General features: G+C 42.7%; 1 protein-coding gene across 1 annotated transcript in view; it reads left to right on the plus strand.

Annotated features, from left to right (window-relative positions):
• Positions 1-869: 869 nt before the first annotated feature.
• The window catches only part of FRYL (FRY like transcription coactivator), a 260,634-nt gene continuing 236,688 nt past the window's right edge, over positions 870-24,815 (plus strand). The window contains exon 1 of the mRNA XM_044225780.1: positions 870-1,091. The gene's annotated coding sequence lies outside the window, so the exon portion shown is untranslated. The remainder of the gene's footprint in view (positions 1,092-24,815) is intronic.

A 24,815-nucleotide genomic window follows, 5' to 3' on the forward strand; every position in this document is an offset into this window, starting at 1 on the left:
TCTACTTTGAGCTTGTCAAAGTAGAAGAGACATCACCTATTTAGTAATTTCAGAAGAGTAACTTAGCTTTCGTGGGGAACGCCGAGATAACACAAATGACATGAATTAAGCGGAGCTTTTTAATGGAAATGATTTAAATGGTTTTTTTCAATGAACGTTTGCGAGATGACCCCTCCAGGTTTGCAGATACTTTTACCAAAGCTCTTCGGCGCAGCGAGATGCCAGTGGAATCGACGGTGAGGGTAGAGTGGGCAGTGAGTGAAAACTTGAGCGAGTCTCAAGGGAGTTAGGGCCCGAATTTAGGTCTTCTAGCTCACTCTCTCCAGTCCATTCACTAGACAGCGTGCTGGGGCTCCGCAGAATCCCAGTTCGCGACGTATTACCCAACTGGAGAAGATTTGGAATTTCTCTCCCCTCCCTTTCCCGCTTTCTCCAATACAGGCTGTGAATTTGTCCACGACCCCTACCACCATTTAAAGGGACAGGCGCTTAGATGAAGGAAAAGCAGGGAGGACTTTGCAGCTGTATTTCTCAAACCCGTAAAGGCAGAGCGATAATGGGTAAGGGGCGTGCAGTCTAACTCCTTTCTTGCCCAATCAGGTACACAGGAAGATGTCCTTTTACCAATAAAAATAAAGTTCGCTTTCCGGAGGCGGGAGGGTGAGCCTTGACTGCCAGGTCTCCAAAGCAACGATGGAGTAGAGGACAGAGAGTGATTAGAGGGAGGACCAACCCGGGGAAGGGGGCGGGGTGGGAGGGTGGGGCCGCGGTGAGCGGCGGCCGGCTGGGCCAGTGGAGTGCGAGGATTGCTGTTCCTGTTGTAGTGCTTCTCGCCAATCAGGAAGGCGAGGGGGTAGGCGGGGCGGGGAAGGGGTGGGAAGAGCTAGCAGCACCGCCGGGCGTCCGTCGGGCTCAGGGGGAGAGAGAGAAATCCGGTTAAAATCAGAGTCGGAGGTTTAACCACACATCGGTTCCGATCGGATTATTCCTTAAAGGGGACGCGCCATTGTCAAGAGAACGGAGCCCAGGGCCCGAGGGCGGGGACCGGCGGCGCCCGAGGAGCGAGGCAGCTGCACTTGGACTGGGGACGGGTAGGTGTTGCCGGGGGAAGGACGCTTCATTTCACTTTCTCTTCCAGCCCCGGGGCAGGCGCCGGGATGCCCGCCGACCGGCGGCCACAGCCCTGGCAGGAGACGAGGTCGCCGGCCCTCGCCCGGCTGCCCTTCCTGATGGGAGCCGAGGGGGAGGCGGGCCAGGATGGCTGGCAGGCTGCGCCGCCAGGGCAAAGACTCCTAACGGACGGAAGACGGCGGCGCAGCCCCCGCCTCAACCGAAAACCCGCCGGAGCGGCAGCGGGTCCTCGGGGAGCGCCGCGCGCCCCGCTCCCCCGCGCGCCGGGCTCCTCTCGCGCGCGCCGCTGGCCCGCGCGCCCCCTGCCCCTCGCGCGCCTCCTCTCGCGCGCCCCCTGCCCCTCGCGCGCCTCCCCTCGCGCGCCCCCTGCCCCTCGCGCGCCCGGCGCCCCTTCGCGCGCGCGGCTCTCCTCGCGCGCGCCGCTTCCTCGCGGACTCGCGGGAGCCGCCCCGCGGGGAGGAAGGCGGCTGCGGCCAGGCGGAGGGAGGCCGGCGGCCACAGCGTTGCCGGCCCGGATCGTGAAGGGAGGGCTTAGGAGCAAACTTGGCGCGGCCGCGGGAGGCCCCGGGCGGGAAGAGGCGCCGGGGAGACCCTTGGAACGCGCGGAGTCGCCGGCCTGGCCCAGCATTGTCCCTCTTTTCCTCTGCTCTCGTTTCTCCGCCCACTCTCCGCGGTCGCACCCCCAGACCCGGAGCCTGCGGGAGCCGGAGTCGGCCCCACGGACGCCGCAGCCCGGGCTCGCCGGGCGCCCGGGCCTGATGAGTGTCTTCGCCGACCGCCGTCTCCGCTCCCGCGCGGGCTGCCTGGGCGCTGAGCTCTTCTTGCAACTTTTCTTTGCCGGTTGATGGAAGTTGTGGCTTCCGGGCAGCAGGTTCTTTGGGCAGAGACTCTTCCTCCTTTCCGGAGAGGGTGATTTCTAGGGCGAACTGGTTCTTGATTGCTGTCGATCGTTCTTCCCATCCCAGTTTCATTCCTCGGCACCTACAATCGCTTCCGCCATGGATATGCAATTATACCGGAGCATTAGCCTCTCTCAGGCCAAGATAATAGGAGAAGAGAGAGAGGGAGAGAGAGAGAGAGAATAGGGAGCTATGCTGACGAGGAGCAGAAACTCTCTACGTAGAGCTGAATTTGCCTTAACCTTTGAATTGCAAAGTTACCTCGACTTACTGGCGGAGCTTCTTTTGGAATGAAAACAGCAACAACAAAACCAACCTACTAGGTTGCTAGGGTCAGTAGGATTAGCAAAAAAAGTATTTTTTTGGGGGGGGATAAACTTAGTTTTTTTGTAAAGTGCTGTTCTGCCTAGCAGGTATCTACCACAGAGTTAATTTCTAGTACTGAGCTCATGGGCATCATAATTAGTAACAACAGCTTTTACTATTGATAAAACAAGAGATTTTTTTCTCATCCCGAGCATTATCGCTCTGCTATACCTGTCAATACTTGCTAAAGAAAACATTTAGGAACAGCACAGCCCTTGTTAGAGACCTTATTTAGAAAAGGAATGTTTTCATAAGCATTCATTTTTGACAGTTTCTTCTTGAGCAATACTTTGTAGAGTACTTGCATGTGCAAGTTACAAGCCTATAAACAAAGTAACAGTGGGTGTGTTACTCAGTAGTCTTTTTTGTTGTTGTTTTTGCTACTCATTATCAAAAATAGCACTCCATCCTGTCTTCCCTTCTGAGTTATTTTGTAAGATTATTTCTTTGGAAGAGTGAATTTTGTTGGAATGCCTGGCCCAGTGGTTTGGTTTTTTTTCTTTTTTCTTTCTTTCTTTCTTTTTTTCCTTTTAAAGCAATACTAACAACTTCCAGAAGGGTTCCTTGATTAACTCACTGGTAACTTTCTGAGTGGTGTGGAACCTCATCAGTTCACAGGCTCAGCAATAACAAGAAAGGAGAAACTGGGCAGACTGAAAGCCAGTTTTGGATAATATTTGAGAAGTACTCTGTTCTTCCCACAGAATTTAGGAAGTGTAGGCAAACATGTTCTTTTGTAGTAATCTTGATGGTATCTGGCATTGTTACACCTATATTCCGCTCCTCCCTCCTCTTTGATCCTCTTCTGTCAGGCCAGTTTGCTGGCATAATCTCCCTTTCCATCTCATAATACAGTTGAGTAGAAAATTAAAACAAGTTTCCAAATTTCGATCTTTGTTTACTTCCAGCTTAAACAATAGAGGAGAGAATTTCTGAACTTTAAAAAGAGCACATTCAGAAAGAATTATCTTTGAAACAGCTAGGCTATGCTTCCTGGAAAACATTTTTCCTTTGTGCTTTTCATATTGTTTTAAACACATTGTCTTATGTATACACATTGCCAAGACATTTCTTGAGTTTTGAACTGTCCCTTGAGATCCTTGGGAACTAGCACTGTCCTTCATTTCTCTGCAAACCCACCATGTCACAATAAATGTGTTGTCTTAGGACTTTGTGACAAAGAAAGATAATGTTCTATAAAGGCTGCTTGAGAGATTTAACTTTTTTTTTTTTTAAGATTTTATGTATTTATTTGACAGAGATCACAAGTAGGCAGAGAGGCAGGCAGAGAGAGAGGAGGAGGAAGCAGGCTCCTCGCTGAGCAGAGAGCCTGATGCAGGGCTTGGTCCCGGGACCCTGAGATCATGACCTGAGCCTAAGGCAGAGGCTTTAACCTACTGAGCCACCCAGGTGCCCCAAACTTTTTTTTTTTTTTTTATAACAAGCACCCTTTCTGAACAAGTCACACTAAAGCAGAACAACTAGTTTAGTGTCTATGGGTAGATATTACTAGTCTAGATGCTTTTTGTTCTCTTTGCAAAAATGTGTTTTAATTATTTATAGTATCTGTTCCCAGACAACTTTTGTGTTATTGATATCTTATTGTCACAGGTATTAGAACTAGGTTTAGCCTGTCAACCGTATCTGTTGAGTATGTATTTATTTAAGAAGTATTACGGAAAGATAAGATAGAAATGGATTACAGTTATTGCTTTCAAAGGTATAACAGTTTAATGGGAAGACACAAAATTATCAGCCATAGGAAGAAGAGTGCATATCTCAGCACAGTAACAAGTGCAAAGTGACAGTTACGCAGGATTCATGCCCAAATGGTAAAAGAATAGTGGAATAATAGAAGAAATCTAGGTGAGGTGGGAAAGTTCTCATTGCTTTATATAGCAGGTTTTACATTTTAAAAGAAATTTTGAAAGATAAAGTATGTTTGGGGTTGGCTTAGTGTATGTTCTCTACTTGAACTATTTTTATCTATAAAATATTTTTTTGGGGCAGAGCATGTGTTCTGAATTTCAACTGTTGTTACCTCACTAGAGAGATCATCCATCTAACCCAGCTCAAATGTCACCTTGTCTGGAAGCTTCTCTTTATCTAACCATAAGTGATTGGTCTTTCTTCTTGCTCTTGTAAAACCCTTTTACAGCACAGACCATGTTCTGACTTAAAATATGGTTATGTTTTTATTTTCTGCATTAGAGTGTAGACTTCACTAAACCATTAACAAAAGTTGGAGGTACTCCCCTATTTATTTGTTCGTTTGTTTATTTTTTACTGTTGCCTAAAGTGCTTGAGCACTTTTGTTATCCCACCAGTATTCTAGAAAACCATAAGCTGTAAAGAAGTTCAAATTGTTTTACTTGGGGAAGGTGTGTGTGTGTGTGTATGTGTGTGTGTGTTAAGTGGTAAACCATTTTTTTCCCTTATCACCAGAGCTTTGCATGCTCTTGAGTACAAGGCTACCCCTGTATGTGTTCAAAACATTTCAAAAACTGGTCAAAACCTGTGTCCCTGAACAGTTTTACCTGCCTTTACCCTGACATACTTTTGGAGTACATACTCCTAAGCTTAATCTCTTCTCATTTCTTGATTCTTTTAATCTCTAGAGAGCATTAAAAATTGTTTGGAGCCTGCCAACAGGCACTTCTCATAGTAGCCCAAGGAGGGATGTGGGAAGACATTTCTTCATGATCAAATCACATATGGAGGTTTTTACTCAAACCTCCTGTTGCTCATTGTGAAAAGGGAGCTACATCTTGGGCAGATGATGTAGGTGATAAGATTCTATTGTTCTAGGTGCTTCTGTAAACTAGCCTGGGGGGAAAAAGATTTTCTAAAGGTTCCTAAATAGGAAACCCAGCTGTAAGCAGCCAGTTGGCTTAATCAGCTGAGAAATCTCCATTCTTTTGGCAAATTTTCATTGAGAACTGCACCTACTTTGTGTACCTTGCCTAGTATTGAAGGTAAGATTAAGTCTGCCTCTGTCACAAGTTGTGAGCTTAGACTGGTACATGTGGATTAAAAATAATGTAAAAAGTGCACACCTAGGTGAATTTATTATTCGCTTTTATTTATTGTTCTGCATAGCTTCTTCCAAAGTACATTAGCAAACAAACATGTCTTCCATTTGACGTGGGTAGGAGTTCATGCACACTGTTAAATAAGTCTGTGAGTTCTAGATTTTTTTTTTTTTTTTTTTTTTACTTAAACCCTGTTCTTGTGGGACAGAATATTTCTGAAATTCTGCAAACATAAATGTGTTTTTCTCACACCCTACAAACGTTATCTGTTTCAAAGACCGGCATTATGAGACTACACCTATATGCTAGCAGATAACTGGTAGATGCCTTTTTGAGTTTTTTTTTTTTTTTAATATATTATGAAAATAACCATTTTGAAAAACCACTTACATAAAAATACTGTGTGAATTATTTTTAACTTTTATAAAATATACTGCCCTCCACCTCTCCCCGTGTGTCTGCTGCTTGCTGTTTGTATCTGTGGGGAAGGAACTGGATTGTTAATAAAGGGACTGTGTAGGACTGTCAGTGATGAGGTCGGCCAGGTCAGGAAGAGTATCTGACAGAGGGCTATATCCTATGGAGTTTGACCATAAATGCAGTAATTAGGATTTGTCAGCTTTTGCAAAGAGTTAAAATTTTAAAATAACAGGGTCACCTGGCTGGCTCACTTGGTGGGGCATGTGAGTCTTGGTCTCAGGGTTGTGAGTTTGAGCCTTGAATTGGGTGTGGAGCTTGCTTAAAAATGAAATATTAAGGTGCATGGGTGGCTCAGACCATTAAGTGTCTGCCGTCTGCTCAGGTCATGATGCCGGGGTCCTGGGATGAGTTCTCCATCAGGCTGCTTGCTGGGGGCGGGGGGGGGGGGTGTCTGCTTCTCCCTCTCCCTTTGTCCCTCCCCCCTGCTCATGTGCACGTGTGCTCTCTCTTTAATGCTCGCTCTCTCAAATAAATCTTAAAAAAAAAAAAATAGAAAAAAAAGTTTTTTTAATTTTTAATTTTTTTTTTTTAAGAAGGAAAAATAAGGGAGAGACAGCCAGAGAGGGAACATAAGCTGGGGGAGTAGGAAGGGGAGAAGCAGGGTTCCTGCAGAGCAAGGAGCCTGATCCCAGGACGCTGGGATGATGACCTGAGCTAAAGGCAGATGCTTAATGACTGAGCCACCCATAAGCCCCTTAAAAAAAAAATCTTTAATAAAGTTAAAAAAAAAAAAATGAAGGGCTCTATGGAGATGTAGTAATTTACATATCATACAATTCACCTGTTTAAAGTATACAATTCAAGGGCACCTGGGTGGCTCAGTCCCTTACATGGCTTGCTCTTGATTTCAGCTCTCATGACTCCAGGATTGTGAGATCTAGACCCGTATCTAACCCATATTGAGCTCCTGCTCAGTCGAGTCTGCTTTTTTTTCCTCTCCCTCCCTTTCTGCCCCTTCTCCTGCTCCCATGCCCACGCACTCTCTCAAATAAATAAATTACTATAAATTAATTAAATCTTTAAAAAAGAAGTAAAGTGTTCAGTTCAGTGGTTTTTTTTTTCCAATTTATTTATTTTCAGAAAAACAGTATTCATTATTTTTTCACCACACCCAGTGCTCCATGCAAGCCGTGCCCTCTGTAATACCCACCACCTGGTACCCCAACCTCCCACCCCCCCTGCCACTTCAAACCCCTCAGATTGTTTTTCATAGTGTATTCCAGACTCATTACAAACTCACTACAGTGAGTTTTACAACTTTTGCATTCACCTTCCCCATCTCCCTTACCAGCCCCAGCTAACCATTGATATCCCTTCCATCTCCATGTGTTTGTCCGTTCTGGACATTGAATATAAGTGAAAAATAGCATTTTAATAAATGTGCATTTCCATATAAACTGGTCCCTTTCAATGTGTGTAAATCCTAGGAGGGGAGAGATTCTTTCAATCGTATGTGCAGCTCCAAGTTTAGAAGGGTTTGAAGAGGCGGTTTATCTACAATCCTTATTCTACCTAAGCCTGCAGAGTGATGGGCAAAGAGATTTTTTCCCCCTATGAAAATCACAAGATTCATTTTGGTAACAGTTTTTTATATTCATTTAATCATTTGGTGGCTCTCAACAAGTAAATAATTTATGTCTCAAATTTCTGCCTGCTGGACCTACAGAAAGGATAGTACTTAAAAAAAAAAAGTTGAGCGGTGCCTGGTCGGCTCAGTCAGTTAAGCGGCGAACTCTTGATTTCATCTCAGGTCATGATCTTGGGGTCCTGGGTTGGAGCACTGCACAAGGCTCCCTGCTTAGTAGGGAGCCTGCTTGGATTCTCTCTCTCCCTATCCCTTTAGAGCTCATGCTCTAAAATAAATAAATGAATCTTTAAAAAAAAAAAGTTGAGGGCGCCTGGGTGGCTCAGTGGGTTAAGCCGCTGCCTTCGGCTCAGGTCATGATCTCAGGGTCCTGGAATCGAGTCCCGCATCGGGCTCTCTGCTCAGCAGGGAGCCTGCTTCCTCCTCTCTCTCTCTGCCTGCCTCTCTGCCTACTTGTGACCTCTCTCTGTCAAATAAATAAAATCTTAAAAAAAAAAGAAAAGTTGGGACGCTTGGGTGGCGCAGTTGGTTGGACGACTGCCTCCGGCTCAGGGCGTGATCCTGGAGTCCCGGGATCGAGTCCCACATCGGGCTCCCAGCTCCATGGGGAGTCTGCTTCGCTCTCTGACCTTCTCCTCGCTCATTCTCTCTCTCACTGTCTCTCTCTCTCAAATAAATAAAATAAAATCTTTAAAAAAAAAAGTTGAAAATACTTAGCAAGTTCTTTTTTTTTTTTTTTTTTTTTTAAGATTTTATTTTTAAGTAATCTCTATACCTAATGTGGGGCTTAAACTCACAACCCCGAGATTGAGGTACGTGCCCTGCAGATGAAGCCAGCCCAGGCGCCGCTTTAGTAAGTTCTGATCATTGCTGGTGTAATGTGATGCTTTACCTTATTGGTCCAAAATGTTTTGCTCCTGCTGTGGCACTTACCATTTATTTGATCAAAACTAGTGCTGTGTGGGTTTATGGCAATGAACTTCTGTTGCTCCCGTGTGGCGCTGGTAACCCAACTTGAAAGCACTTAATAAATGCTTAATGATTGCCTGATCACTATGATCATAGAAATTTTCATTAGCTCTACTAGTCCTTATTTGTCATTTTGAAATCATAATGTTAGCTAAATTTATAATAATTTATAAATAAATAACAGTTCATAAATAATAAAATAATAAGTATAATTAAATATATAGGTATATAATTTAAATAAAATAAATAATTCCTAAATAATAGCTAAATTGAGTGCTTACCAAGTATTGTGATAAGTACTCAAATGTACTATCTTTTTTTAAAAGATTTTATGTATTTATTTCACAGAAAGAGATCACAAGTAGGCAGAGAGTCAGGCTGAGAGAGAGAGAGAAGGAAGCAGGCTCCCTGCTGAGCAAGGAGCCTGATGCAGGGCTCAATCCCAGGACTCTGAGGCCATGACCTGAGCCAAAGGCAGATGCTTAACCCATTGAGCCACCCAGGCACCCCTTCAATGTACTGTCTTTTAAGGTTAAAAGGATGCAATTCATTTTTGAGAATTTTCTGAAATTTACTCCACGGATTATAGTTTTACAGGTTTCTGATCATTTCTTCGTCTTTTTAACATTTTTGAATGAGGGGCGTCTGGGTGGCTCAGTCGGTTAAGCATCTGTGTTCAGCTCAGGTCTAATCCCAGAATTCTGGGATCTAGCCCTGCCTAGGCTCCCTACTCAGTGGGGAGTCTGCTTTTCCCTCTCTCTCTGCCTGCTGCTCCCCCTGCTCATGCTCTCTGTCTGTCAAATAAATAAATAAAATCTTAAAAAGTGAAAGATTTTTTTGAATGACCGTTTTTGGTCAGACCTAAGACACTTTGATGCTGCTGCTTTCTTGATCTTTCCAGGAGATAAGATTTTCACTGGCTGCTTCCAGCTGTTGGGTGACAGCAATGGTAAGATCCATCTCTAGTTCAGAGCATCTATACCTCAGAGGGGTTGAAGTGTTGTGTTGTGTTTTGTTTAGTTTATTCAAGGGCATCTGGGAATTGATGAGGAAAGGATAGTAGTTACACGCACTGCAATGCAGCCTCATGTTTTAATTCATAAAATATTCACATGTATGCTTTGTTGCCTGAGTAATTTGCAGCATAATAGTTCAACTTCTCAAGATTCCATGTTTTGTTTTGTTCTGTTTGGTGTTTTGGTGTGTCTCTGTTTCATGGTAAAATTCATATGTGATGGAATTTAGTTCAGTACTAAAGAATGCTCGGAAGATCATTTAATACAATTTTTAGTTTTGTGTGTCTGTTTAAAAATAGAAGATGGATTATGCTGTTTATAATCCTGGTAAAGAATATCACTGTGGTGGTTCCTTTTGTGTGTCTTGGGCAGCGGTGAACACATGATGGTTTATTTGCAGAAAAGCTCTGGCCATTAGTTTCCTCAGTTAGCAGTCTGCAGACCACCACTGGTGGTCAGACCTTGGCTTGTTCATTTGTTGGCGAAACTCTTCCTTTTTAAATCATGTTGGTTTGGGGTTGGTTTGTGTATTACTTTACTGTTAGCTCTATCTCTCTGCTCTCATTATGCCTGCTTACTGTACCTACCATGCCTTCTAATAATTTGTTAGTTTGGTGTGCCATGAGTAGAACCCATAAACACACTTGTGGAACGGTGGATAAAAATATTAGAAGGTTCTGAAGAACGAGCCAAACAAGCATAGGCCTTTAGTACTAGGACCTTGTTATATTGATTTTTACTGCTTGGAGGACTCTTGGCTTCTTTCCTGGTTTTGGACTCTGTTTCAGGTAGGCGATGTCTCTGGATAGCAGGTGGTGTAGTAGGGGGGTACATAATTATCTTGTAGATGTTTAACTTCCACTGAATAATAGACCTTTTAAAATTCTGTCCTACTCAGTCTAACTCAAGTGGATGGCGAATAATTAAGTGGATGGGAAAAAGGAAAAGTTCTTTCTTGGATGTCTTGATATTCTTTTGTTTTAAGATTTTATTTATGTATTTCGGAGAGAGCATGAAGTAGGGGAAGGGTAGAGGGGGAGGGAGAGGCAGACTCCCCACTTAGCAGGGAGCCTGACATGGGGCTCGATCCCAGGACCCTGAGATCATGACCTGAGCTGAAGGCAGACACTTAACTGACTGAGCCACCCAGGTGTCCTGGATATCTTGATATTTTACATCTTGAGAGAACTGTAGTGATCCCCAAGCTTGTACACCAGGATATTTGAATGCACTGGTGCCTGCTTGCAATACAGAGCCTCATACAGTTCCATGAGCAGAAGGTAGAGGCCTTCAATGACGTAGAGGCTGCATGCAAAATAGCCACCTTTGCCTAGTATCTGGATATTTCTATTTCAACTGGATCTTCTGGCAGTCTGTTTTCTTTGAGGCAAAATTGTCTGTGTAGGTGCTGTTTTCTATGTCTGTGTTAATGATAACTTGGACTATGTGTTATATTTAATATTCCTGGCAATCATGAAACTTCGGTATACTTTCAGTAAATACTGGTTAGAGTTTAGTCATGCATTTCTTGTAGGTTGCTGCACTTTTCCCTGTTGTAGAACTCATGGAGTTAGTGTTTTCAGAGCTGGAATGTCTTGGGAATGATCTGATAGAATTCTTACGTCTTGTGGATGACAATGAGATTGTGACTTGTTTAAACGGTGGATAGAATAGAGTTCTTTTTGATTCTCAGTCCGGTGTCTGTCCTGTTTTTGTGTATGCTTCCCTAAGTAAAACTCTGAAGGGATAGATAGAATCTCGACTTTTGTAGCTTCTGTAACAGAAGTCTGCACGTTTATTTTGGTCATACTCCAGCAGTATAAAGAACTGTGTCTGCATTCTCCATATGTATGTTTGTTGTAAACTATATATTACCTATACTGTACATAGTAAGACGTTCATAAGAAACGAGATAAAGATGAAAAAACATCGTAGAACAATTTAAAATGTATTATTTTCATGTTTTTGATTCCACTTAAAATATTAGTGATTTTAAAAATAAGTATGACTGATTGTCATCACTCAAAGAAACTTTATTTTGGGGCACCTGGGTGGCTCAGTGGGTTAAAGCCTCTGCCTTCTGCTCAGGTCGTGGTCTCAGGGTCCTGGGATGGAGCCCTTCACTGGGCTCTCTGCTCAGAAGGGAGCCTGCTTCCTCCCACCCCCCTCTCTGCCTGCCTCTCTGCCTACTTGTGATCTCTGTCTGTCATATAAATAAATAAAATCTTAAAAAAAAAAAAAATCTTGGGGTATCTGGGTGGCTCAGTGGGTTAAGCCATTGCCTTCGGCTCAGGTCATGATCCCAGGGTCCTGGGATTGAGCCCCACATTGGGCTCTCTGCTCAGCAGGGAGCCTGTTTCCCCCCTCTCTCTCTGCCTGCCTCTCTGTCTACTTGTGATCTCTCTCTGTCAAATAAATAAATACAATCTTTAAAAAAAAAAAAAAAAAAAGAATCTCCCTCTTAAAAAAAAAACAAAAAAAACCAAAACCCTTTATTTTAACCAACTGAGCCACACAGGCATCCACCCCCCCTTTTTAAAAAGATTTTAAAAACACCTTTATTTTAAAGTAACTATAGACTCATAGGAACTTGTGAAAACAGTGCAGGGAGTGTGTGTAACTTTCGTTCAGCTTCCCCAGTGTAATATCTTACATAACATTAACAATCATGTTTAATCAGGAAACTGGCATTGGAATAATACTGTTAAGTAGCCATATTCAGTTTTCATGGTTTTCAGTGCACTCATTCGTGTGTGTGTGTGTGTGTGTGTATGTGTAGTTTTGTGCAGTTAATAACATTTCATGTCTAGATTCGTTTCACTACCACCACGATCAAGATACAGCACTGTTCCATCACTGCCAAGAAACTCCCCCACGCAGCTCAAGGTCCCCTCCACTCCCCCCCCCCCGTCCCTGTTTACTGGCAACCACTCTTTGTTCTATCTCTATAATTGTGTCATTTTGAGAATGTTACATAAATGGAATCCAACTGTATCTCTTCGAGACTGACTTTTTTCCACTCAGCACAATGCCCTAGAGAACCTTGCAAGCTAACCAGTGTAGCGGTAGTTCATTTCTTTGGATTGCTGAATAGTATTCGTTGTAGATGGCTGTTCTACCGTACACAGTTTGACTACTCACCTGTCGAAGAACACACAAGTTGTTTCCAGTTTTGGGCTGTTATGAATAAAGCTGCTGTGAACATTCATATGTAGGTTTTCAGGTGAACATAAGTTTTCATTTCTCTGGGGTAAATGCCCAAGAGTGCAGTTGCTGGGTCATATTGTAAGGGAATGATTAATTTGATAAGAAACTGCCAGACTGTTTTCCAGAGTGTCTGTATGTTCTCACTAGCTATGTGTGAAAGATTTGGTTTCTTCATACACTTGTCAGAATTTGGTATTTTCACTTTTTTTTTTTTTTTTTTACATTAGTGATTCTAAGTAGTTGTGTAATGGTAGCTCACCGTGGTTTTAATTTGCCTTTCCCTAATAGGCAAATTGTTTCTCTAATGAGAAAATTGTATTGTTTTTCACTGTGGCTTTGAGAGTTCTTTCTAGCATCTAGATATAAACCCTTTGTCAGATGCATGATTGGCAAAATTTTCTTCCCATCCATGCTTGTCTTTCTATCCTCTTAACTGGGTATCTTAGAGAGCAAAAAAGTTTAAAATTTTCTTATACTGCATCTAAACATTTTTTTTTTTTTCATTTATGAATTGTACTCTTCATCCAGTCCTAGGTCTTAAAGATTTTTTTCCCCTATGTTTTCTTCTAACAGTTATATAGTTTTATAGTTCACAAGATAATCATTCTTTTAACTTACAGTATTGGTAGAGCACTGTTATTGGTAATAGGCATTTGGCAGTTCCTTCATTTTCTTGTTGTGTGCTTGTATTTTGGCTTTATTTATTTATTTTTTGAAAATATTTTATTTATTTATTTGACAGAGATCACAAGTAGGCACAGAGGCAGGCGGGCGGGGTTGTTGGGGGGGGGAAGCAGGCTCCCTGCTGAGAGCCTGATTTGGGGCTGGATCCCAGGATCCTGGGATCATGACCTGAGCTGAAGACAGAGGCTCTTACCCACTGAGCTACCCAGGCGCCCCACGTATTTTGCTTTATTATGTTTAATCTGCCTTTCTTTGCAAAAAACCCTTTCTTATTTATTATAGGGATAGCTAAATATCCAATTCTGACAGTTTATATTTCTTTCTTTAAATTTTAAACATTTTAATTCCAGTGTGGTAGATATCCAGTGTTAATATTCATTTCAGGTGTGTAATATATGATTCAACGCTTCCATATATTATTCAGTGTTCATCAAGAGAAGTGTATTCTTTAGTCCCCATCACCTGGTTCACCGCCCCCCCCACCATCCTTCCCTTTCTCTCGCTTCCCCCGCCCCCACCGCCGCCCCGGCAAGCACCAGTTTGTTCTCAGTAGCTAAGAGTCTGTTTTTGGTTTGTCCCTCTCTCTTTGCCTTCGTTCATTTACAAAAATTCTTTTAAAACCCATTCGTGGGTGACATGATAATTCTACTGAGATCTGCAGATGTGCTTACTTGGTCCCAAGGACGCTGCAGGATGTTGGAGTTTGCTAAAAGTGAGGCCACAGGTGAGGGCATCACAAACAGCCCCTCCTGGGTGCGGAGGGGCTGCCTTTCCTTTAGGGGACATTTACCTACTGGAATACTGGGTGTGTGTTCAGGGCCACAAACAAAAGAAGAGATTCCATCCGGAGATGAGGTGCTTACAGAGTTGTTAGAAGGGCTCGGTTAACAGTTGCTCTGGGATGGTGACACAGAGGGAACCCATATGGGGAGCTCAGAGGGCATCCTTGCCCCTGAACTGGGACCCAGAGCTTGGGCTCCCTCAACAGCTGCTGCTCCAGACACCCTGGAAACTGCCAGACACGCCAGAGCTGCAAGTTAGGACTAGGAGGGCAGAGCGAGAAACCGCTGGTGGCCCGCCACTCTGCTGCTCACCAACCAGGAAGCCGGAGAACGGATCCTGCAATGACGCTATGGTGAGATCTTGTATGTCCATGACTCCACCTGCCCCCACACTGCCAAAAATGGTGCCTTTCTGGTAGCCTCTAGGTAGACGGGAGGTCAAGTGCGCCAAAATGTGTGATGGGCATTCTTTACCAACGCTCCCGGCCACAAGGCTGATGCCGCCTGCGCAGGACCTGAGAGGGTGCTCGTGTCGGTTTCACACACTGAATACGAAAGCCCAGTTTCCAGTTGAAGATAACACGCGTATGTTCAGTCTTAGAGTATTTTCTTTTCACGCCAGCAGCATGATCACCCTGCCTCTGTGGGCACATGTACCCCACTTTGAACTTTAATACTTTCTGCATTTCCAAGTAGTAGGAACAGAGTAGGTCTTGTATGCTTTTTTTTTTTTTTTTTTTTTCTCAACTACTTGAACTTATCTGAATATTTCCCAGTTTCTAAAACCATATCTATCCTAGGGGCATCTGGCTGGCTTAGTCAGTAGAACATGAGACTCTTGATCTCAGGGTGGTGAGTTCAGGCTCTACACTGGGCATAGAGCTTACTTGAAAACAAACAAAAAACACCCACGTCTTTCCATTTTATAAATATATAAAAGTATAAAATGTTACTGTTTTGGGAAACCCTCATTAAATCTGTCAACATTAATTTTTTCTTACTGTTGGGACCCGAGCCTTCTCTGTAACACCCATGTCTTCCCAGCTGTCCTTGGAGAATAATGTCCAAGAGGTGGGTTTTTTCTTAGAGCTGTGCTTTGGTGCCAGAGGCCCTACAGCCAGTTGTCATCATTACTTTGGTATCTATTTGTCAAAAATAATTAAAGTTTGGTTTGTTTTATTGCATACTTCAGATTTTTATTCCTGGGCGTAGCAAATTTTGGCACAAACTCAAAAGTGAGACATACAGATATCCTTGCGAAGACTAGTTTGCTATGGTCTGTGATGGCAACAGATTTAAAATGCAATAAAATAAGTTGTATGAAAAATTTTGAGTGTGTGTTCATGTGCCTTTTTCTAGTGAGAGGTCCATAGGCTTATCAGATTTCCAAAGCAGAGCCCATGGTCCTGAGGAGACTAAGAATGGCTACTCTAGAGGTAAAAGTTCAATCAAGACATTTGCCAACAATTGAACCCCAAGTCTTTTGCTGTCAATCGCAGACTGTTTCCCTGATCTCTGTCCCTGAGCCTGTAGCCGTTTTTAAGGACATATAAAGAAAATTATTGCTACTTAAGTGTTTAGGGGAGAGTGAAGGAATACCACAAGAGTTCATTATTAAATGAGGGTGGCTAGCTGGAGCTCAGTTATATTGCCCCAGTAATCATTTTTGTCAAAAAGGATCCATTCCTGTATGGTTGATGGGATCCTGAAAAATGATGGGTTTTATGTGTCAAGATATCTTAAAACATTGATAATCTCTAATCCAATATATTTTGCCTTAGGGAATCTATCTGAATTTTTGAAATAGTTATAAAAATAATTTATAACTTCAAATCTGGAGCCTAAAATTATATAATTTAGAGAGGAATCTACAAATCACATAATTTTAGCCTTGCTTCTTAATATTCTATCATATGACCTCTTCTCATAGACCAAAGCCTATGGTCTATGATGGAACCGATGTAGCATGGCAGAGATTTAAGCACTTTTTAACAAAATCATGCACAGAGATTTCTGATGATGAAAGGAGAGATGGTTTTGGTTAAAGTAGGGGGCAAGAAAAGCCTTTTCCCCTTTAACCCCAAGCCAACACACACACACACACACACGGGCCATTGGAGGCTGTGTCATCTGAGTCCTGGTTCCACTGGTTCAGCTCCACAAACATTATTAAAATAGTATCTCTCTTTTTTTTTTTAATATTTTATTTATTTGACAGAGAGAGATCACAAGTAGGCAGAGAGGGAGAGAGAGAGAAGAGGAAGCAGGCTCCCTGCCCAGCAGAGAGCCTGATGTGGGACTCGATCCCAGGACCCTGAGATCATGACCTGAGCTGAAGGCAGCGGCTTAACCACTGAGCCACCCAGGCAGCCCCTAAAAGAGTATCTCTTATAAGCCTCCCTGTTTGCGTTGTTATTTAAAGTCTCTCAAAGTGTTATGGGTAGTCTCAGATTCCTCATGTATAAAATGAGTAAAACATGATTTCCCTCATAGAGTGGTTGTGGGGACTAAATTAAAAGATACAAATGAAGCAGGGGCGCCTGGGTGGCTCAGTTGGTTAAGCCACTGCCTTCGGCTCAGGTCATGATCCCAGAGTCCTGGGATCGAGTCCTGCATTGGGCTCTCGGCTCTGCAGGGAGTCTGCTGCTCCCTCTGACCTTCTCCCCTCTCATGCTCTCTTTCTCTCTCAAATAAGTAAATAAATAAAATCTTAAAAAAAAAAAAAGATACAAATGAGGCACATAGCCGAGTGCCTGTGGCAGGCGGAGTAATGCTGTCCCTCCACGTCTTCGTCCCTGGAACCTGTGAGAGTTATATTACAGAGCTGAGGGGAATTGAGGTTTCAGGTGGAATTAAGGTTGCTAATCAGCTCATTTTATTTTATTATTTATTTATTTATTTATTTTTAAGATTTTATTTATTTATTTGAGAGAGAGAGACAGTGAGAGAGAGCATGAGAGGGGAGAAGGTCAGAGAGCGAAGCAGACTCCCCATGGAGCTGGGAGCCCGATGTGGGACTCGATCCCGGGACTCCAGGATCACGCCCTGAGCCGAAGGCAGTCGTCCAACCAACTGAGCCACCCAGGCGTCCCTAATCAGCTCATTTTAATAGAATATCCTGGGTTATTACATTAGGGTGGGCCTAATGTAATCTCTAAAAGAAGCAGGAGGCAGGAAAGTCAGGACCAGAGAGACGGCATCATGAGAAAAAGCCGAATGTCTGTTGGTGGCTCTGAAGATAAAAGGGGGTCAGAGCTTCGTGAGGTGGGTGGTCTCCATAAACCAGGGAAGGCAAGAAAATGGAATCTCCTTAGAGCTTCCAGAAAGGAACCCAGCTCTGCCGATGCTTTGGTTGTAGCCCAGTGAGACCTGGGTTATTTTGGACTTCTGACTGCCGGAACTGTAAGATAATGAATTTACGTTATTTTAAGCCACTAGGTTTGTGATAATTTGTCACTGCGGCAATTGATTGCACTGCAGGAAACCGATATAGTGCTTTCTCAATAAATATTAGGAGCTAAATAAACCTCTTTCTCTCTTAAAACCACCTGCTGATGGGGCACCTGGGTGGCTCAGTCGGTAAAGCAGCTGCCTTTGGCTCAGCTGCTTTGGCTCTTGATCCTAGAGTCTTGGGATCGAGCCCCACATCATGCTCCCTGCTCAGCGGAGAGCTGCTTCTCCCTCTCCCTCTGCCTGCCCCTCTGCCACTTGTGCTCTCTATCTGTCTGTTAAATAAATCTTAAAAACAAAAACAAAACTGCTGAATTTAACCCTTGTCCACTTCAACATAGCCCTGTACCTTGTTTTCCCTTTTTAGAAAGAAATAATGTCCTTTATGTTCTTTTGACTTGAGCCTCATTCCTTCCCCCCATTTTCTGTCCCCTCCTGTATCTTCATTTTTTTCTTGTCTCTTTGCCCGCTACCTTGAAATACACACAGAGCTATTTCGTCTTGGAGAAGCCCCTGCTTGGCATTGCTTTCCCTTTTAGTTACCACCCTGCAATCCTCCTCCAAGAACCACAAGACCTTAAAAGGTCTTCAATTTTTATGAGATAATTTCCTGTTTAATTTTAATTTTGTATAGGTTTATAACTATTATATGCGATATAAATTCATACAAGAACGTGAGTGCGTCCCTTTTCATAAGCTTTATACCATGTTGGTTGTGATGAGGTTAGGAAAGAAAGAGAAGGCGTCAGTCCTCTGAGGAATTCTGTTGCAGACAGTAAGTAAATTAGCAAACAGTTCACAAGCAGTAAATACCAAGCATCAGGTATCAGTGAGTGGTAAGGACAGTAGTAGGTACCATTAGAGGGCAAAGTAGGGAGAGGCTGTTTTAGAGTGCAACAGACTCTGAAGGGTTTTTTTTGTTTGTTTGTTTTTGTTTTTAAGATTATTTATTTATTTATTTGACACAGAGAATGAGAGAGAGAGAGAGAGAGAGAGAGAGATTATAAGCAGGCAGAGAGAGAAGGGGAAGCAGGCTTCCTGCTGAGAAGAGAGCCCGATGCGGGGCTCGATCCCAGGACCCTGGGATCATGACCCGAGCCGAAGGCAGAGGCCTGACCCACTGAGCCACCCAGGTGTCCCCAGACTCTGAAGATTTTTTTTTTTTTAAAGAATTTATTTATTTATTTGACAGAGATAGATCACAAGTAGGCAGAGAGGCAGGCAGAGAGAGAGAGATGAGGAAGCAGGCTCCCTGCTGAGCAGAGAGCCCGATGTGGGACTCGACCCCAGGACCCTTAGATCATGACCCGAGCTGAAGGCAGCGGCTTAACCCACTGAGCCACCCAGGCGCCCCAGACTCTGAAGATTTTATAAGATTTTATTTATCCACTTGACAGAGAGTGCAAGCACAAGCAGTGGGGAGCGGCAGGTGGAGGGAGAGGGAGAAGGAGGCTCCCCATGGAGCAGGGAGCCCGACCCGGGGTTCAGTCCCAGGACGCTGGGATCATGACCTGAGCCAAAGGCAGCCGCTTAACTGGCTGAGCCATCCAGCTGCCTCAGAAGGCTTTATAGAAGAGATTCTTGAGCGAGGAATTTGCTCTTCAAGGAATTGGGGAAATTGGTTTCAATGAAATAATCTATATTATTAAAAACAGAAAACAAAAATTTGCTCATTTATTTTTTTGTGAACATATGTGGAAGATATTTTTTTCCCTATTGAATTTTTATGGTTGAGGAGAGACTCCTGTAGAATTTTAAAGATGTATAGCCCTAAATGATAGGAAATTGGCAACACATTTGTCTTGATACTCTCAAGTAGAACACCTGAGATCTTTATTTTCTCCATTGCCATAAGTAATACATATTGCTTTTTTCATTGTATTTGTATTTGCTGTGGTTATATAACCCTCAAAATATGATTTGAAACATAGTATGATCCAGTCTGGGTTCATTGTGTTTTATGCACTAAAAACGTTGCAATTACATTTTTTTTTAAAAGATTTTATTTATTTGACAGATAGAGATCACAAGTAGGCAGAGCAGAAGGCAGAGAGAGGAGGAAGCAGGCTCCCTGCTGAGCAGAGAGCCCGATGCGGGGCTGGATCCCAGGACCCTGGGATCATGACCCGAGCCAAAGGTAGAGGCTTTAATCCACTGAGCCACCCAGGCGCCCCTGCAATTACATTTTTAAAGGAAAGTATTACATGGGCTCACTAGAGACAGTATGATAGACTAACCTTGCGTTTTAGGTAGGGTTATTAGGTTGTGGGTCAGGAGAATGCAGAGGATAACCGTATAAATGAATTTCTGCCAGGCATTCGGTAACATTTCTCTCTTTCGACAAGTGGGAGACTGGGGGCTGGCTGACCATAAGATTAGGTAGAAATGTGATTGCTTGAGTAGCAGCTCTGAAGATTAGTGAATGGTGAGTTGATGACAACTGGAGAAAAATTTCTCTTGCTGAAGGTTACTGTTCATGTGTTTATAATGTGAATAAAAGCACTGGTACTGGGGCGCCTGAGTAGCTCAGTTGGTTAAGCATTTGTCTTCTGCTCAGGTCATGATCCTGGGGTTCTGGGATTGAGTCCTGTGTTGGGCTCCCTGCTCAGCACGGAGTCTGCGCTTCCCCTCCCCCTGCTTGTGCTCTCCTCTCTTGGTGGCTCTCTCTAAAATAAATAAATCCTTAAAAAAAAAAAAAAAAGCTGACACCATGCTTTTGAAATTTTAGCATGGAATGAATTTTTTAGGGTTAACTTTTGAAAAATCTTCCTGACTGAAATGGTGGGCCAAGGCTAACATGGTCACTTAATGGGGCTTGATGCAAAGTCCTCTATATGGGTTCAGAAGAGGGCTGCATAATCATAGAGGCGAGAGATGTGGCAGAATACGAATAAGTATGTTGATGACTGTAGTGAACTCAATATGGATATCAAATGTGATGTGACTGTGAGGAAGCTGCAGACACCAGTGGTCTGGACTCCCAGGAGAAGGAGGTTCCAAAGAGGAAACGTGGTAGTCTTACTCTGTTCTGTACTGTCCAGACAACACCTAGAGTGTCGTGTTGAGTTCTGGATGTCAACTTTGAAAACGAATGAGAAAACAGAAAATCACCCTTGTTGGTGAGGATCTGGAGAAATTGTTACCCTTGTATGTTGCTGGTAGAAATGAAGAATGGTACAGATGCTGTGGAAGACAGTTTGGTGGTTATTCAAACAGTTGAATCTAGAATTAGGATACGAACCAGATATCCCACTCCTACGTATGTACCCAAAAGAGTTGAAAACAGGTATTCAAACAGTTGTACATGAATATTTATAGTCATTCTGTACTTACCTAGCAGTTCACATTAACTAAAAGGTAGAAACAACCCAAATGTACATCAGCTAATGAGGGGGTCACCAAACTGTGGCATATCCCAAGAATGGAATATTATTCAGCCCTAAGAAGGAGGTACTGATAAGTGCTGCAGAGGGCACGAACCTTGCAAACATTATGCTAAGTGGAAGAAGCTGGAAACAATATCCTACATTATGATGTCACTGTTAGGAAATATCCCACACAGTTAAATGCACACAGATGTAAAACATTCCTGGTTGCCAGGGTCATAGGTGATGAGGAGTGACTGCTGGTTGGATGTGGGTTTCTTCTTGGGGTGGTAAAATGTTTTGGAACTAGATAGAGATGTTAGTTGTAAAACGTTGTGAATGTCCTAAGTGGTATTGAGCTGTCCACTTTAAAATGGTTATACTGTCTGGATTTCACCTTAGAGTGTCAGTATGTAGAAATTAACTGGATAGGCTTGAGAATCCAGAAATAAACTCCATGATCAATAGATTTTTTTTTTTTTTTAAACAAGTGTGCCAAGAAAATTCAATAGGGAAAGAATAGTCTTTTCAGCAGATTGTGCTGAGACACCCGGGGATTTGAGATTTATATGCAAAAGGAGGAATTTGAACTGCTTCCTCCTCGCATCATACACACAAATTAACTAAAAGTGGATCATAGACCTAAATGTACAGCAGAAATGATAAAATTCTTAGAAGAAAATATGAATAAATCTTAATGACCTTGGCTAGGCAAAGCCTTCTTGGGGCACTGAAAGCACAAACAACAGAGAATAAAATCGGTAAGCTGGACTTTATCAAAATTAAAAACTTCTGTGCCTCAAAGGATACCATTAAGAAAGTGAAAAGACAACCCACAAAATCGGAGAAAAATATTTGTGATTTCTATCAAATACGGGACTTGGATCTAAGGTCTGTAAAGAACTCTGGCAACTCAGTAATGAAAAGACAATCTAACTAAAAATGATGAATAAACTGGTATATTTTATGGTGTGTGAATTATATCTCAACAAAAGTGGTTAAAAAATGAGTCAAGTGGAATATGTTTAGTGATTTCTAGTCTTAAGGGATTCAAAATCAAAACCCTGGCTTTTTCCACTGATTCTCCTTTTCGCTTTTGCCTTCCTGCACTCTGGCTTCCAACTTCTGTCAGCTGTGCCTTTTAAACTGACAAGTTCAAGAACATTTACATTCTGTTCTGTAACCTTAATGAAGTCTTTGGTGCTTCGTTTTTATGTTGGTCCGATGTATTTTAATTATTGTGCAAATACTCATTGCAGAGCAGAGAAGTTGTGGTGACATTTCCTTCTCATGATACTGTATAGAAGGTCGCTGTTCCTAGCTTCAAAGACCAATAGATTCTCTTCCTGTAATCCATCGGCTGCTCAAAATCATGTCACATTTTTCCACACTTGAACCATGACTGCCTTTTTAAAATGATTTTTAATTTTTCTTACGTAATCTCTATACCCAATGTAGGGCTCAAACTCACGACCCTGAGATTAGGAGTTGTATGCTCTACCAACTGAGGCACCCAGGTGCCCTAGCACCATGACTTTCTTGAGTAGGTTTGTTTTTGTTTTTGTTTTTGATTTTGTTTTTTCCTGGTGTATCACTTTGGTTCTTTTGGCAACATTTTGCAGAATATCTAACTACAGGGGACTTAGGGGATTGTCTTGATCTTTCTTTTATTGGTGTTGGTTCCTATTGCTCCCAGCATCTTTTTCTCACTAGAGGGTGGGAAGAAGGGGGATAGGATGGGCACTGATTCATCATGATCTCCCCACCCTTTAAAAAAAAAAAAAAGAACTAGTTTTGAAAAGTTTAAACACTTAGAAAATTGTGAGAATAGTAATGTGAACTCTTATCTAATTTTTACCTCGATTTATCAGCTTTAAGCATTTTGCTGTATTTGCTTTCTCCTTTGTCTATGTCTGTAGTTTTTTGGAGAACCTTTTAAGAGGAAACTGCAGAGATCATGACTTTGCTTTTTTTTTTTTTTTTAGTAAAGATTTTATTTATTTATTTGACAGAGAGATAGAGAGTGAGCACAAGTAGGCAGAGCAGCAGGCAGAGGAAGAGGGAGAAGTAGGGTCTCTGTTGAACAGGGAGCCTGATTTGGGGCTTGATCCCAGGACTCTGGGATCATGACCTGAGCCGAAGGCAGTCACTTGACCCACTGACACTGAGCCATGCAGGTGCCCCATGACTTTATTCTTTTTTTTTTTTTTTTAAAGATTTTATTTATTTATTTGACAGACAGAGATCACAAGTAGGCAGAGAGGCAGGCAGAGAGAGAGAGAGAGAGAGAGAGAGGAGAAAGCAGGCTCCCTGCTGAGCAGAGAGCCCGATGTGGAGTTCAATCCCAGGACCCTGGGATCATGACCTGAGCCTAAGGCAGAGGCTTTAACCCACTGAGCCACCCAGGCGCCCCCCATGACTTTATTCTTAAGCGCTTTACTACACATCATCTATGAAAAGGATTTTCTCGTGTGATCTTGGAACAAGGATTAAATTCAGGAAATTGAACATTTGCATTCACTGGGAAGCAGATGCCGAAGGCCAGGAGTAGGACTCCTAAAAGGAGAAGCAGGAGTGGATAAGTGGAGCTGTCAGATTGTGATGATGGTCTGTCTGCCCACCAGAGAAGAGGATTGTCCATTAGAAGAGTTCTGTGTTGGCTAGAAATTGCTGGCTTGTACCTTGCCTTTCTCAGTTATATAGGCTTGAGCTGTTCGGAGATTATCGAGACCTCCTCTTGAGAGCTGAAGCCAACTCTGATGAAGCTAATAGCTTAATCATACTCCTCACATCTGGTGGTGAGTCTTTGGCTGTGGGTGGTACATTTCCATGTCTACCATGATACAATACTATTATGTAATATACAGTCTATGTTCAAATTCATCAATTGCCCAGTAACACCCTTTATAGCAAATTTCCTCCCTATCAGATCTCTTTTCATCTTGGAAGATCTTTCAAGAAGCTCCCCAGGTGATTTTTCCTATATGTCTCGTTGGCCTGAAATGAATCACTTCTCCACAGTGGGACAGGAGAGATTGCTCAGACCAATTGCCTGCCAAGGAGAATGCGATTTTTCCGCTTAGTTTAGACCTGTTGTGATTTCATCCCATGGGTCTGGGGGAGAGGCTGCCTTTTCTAATCATGTGCTTCTCACCTGATAACTCGAAAAAGAGAAAGGAAAAAATGTAGGTTTCTTCAGCAAGAAGGAAGGGAGGAAAACTGGGTAGACAATTAGCATTCTGTGGGAATTTTCTGTTGCATAATTTTTTTTTCTATTGAGAAGGGAAACACATGCATTCCTGTCATTAAACCAGATTCTTAGTTATTCTGCCTTTTGAATGGAATTTACTCCTTTCTTCCTTTCATGGAGTTCACTAATTTTCTGTTTTAATAGGATGAATTATTGTCTAGTCCTGCCGCACAGCTGCCATCCTGGGACGTCTTTTTCATTTCACTCTTGGATCATTTCCACTGTTTCTTATGTTCTCATATCTACTTTATTGGTTTTCATCCTTGTTGCTAGAGAGTAACCCCAAGTAATGTCCTTACATGTTTGGAAGTGTCTTTATTCTGCTTTCTTACTTGATGGATCATTTGGATATAAAAATCTGGCTCAAAATTATTTTGCTTTTGAAATTTCTGAGGCATTGTTCTGTCTTCCGCAACTGAGAGTTCCTGATTTCAGTCCGATTCTTCCTTTTAGTCCTTTTTCCTCACATCCTTTAGAATCTTTTCTTGGTGGCTGTGTAATTTCACAAGGTTTGCCTGGGTGTGTTTTCATGGACTAGAAGGTAGGTCAGTTCCTCTCATTTGTCACCTGGCTCCCTGTCTTATTTTGTTAAGTGTCCT

Source organism: Neovison vison, chromosome 11, assembly GCF_020171115.1.
Source record: "Neovison vison isolate M4711 chromosome 11, ASM_NN_V1, whole genome shotgun sequence".
NCBI classification, from domain to species: Eukaryota; Metazoa; Chordata; class Mammalia; order Carnivora; family Mustelidae; genus Neogale; species Neogale vison.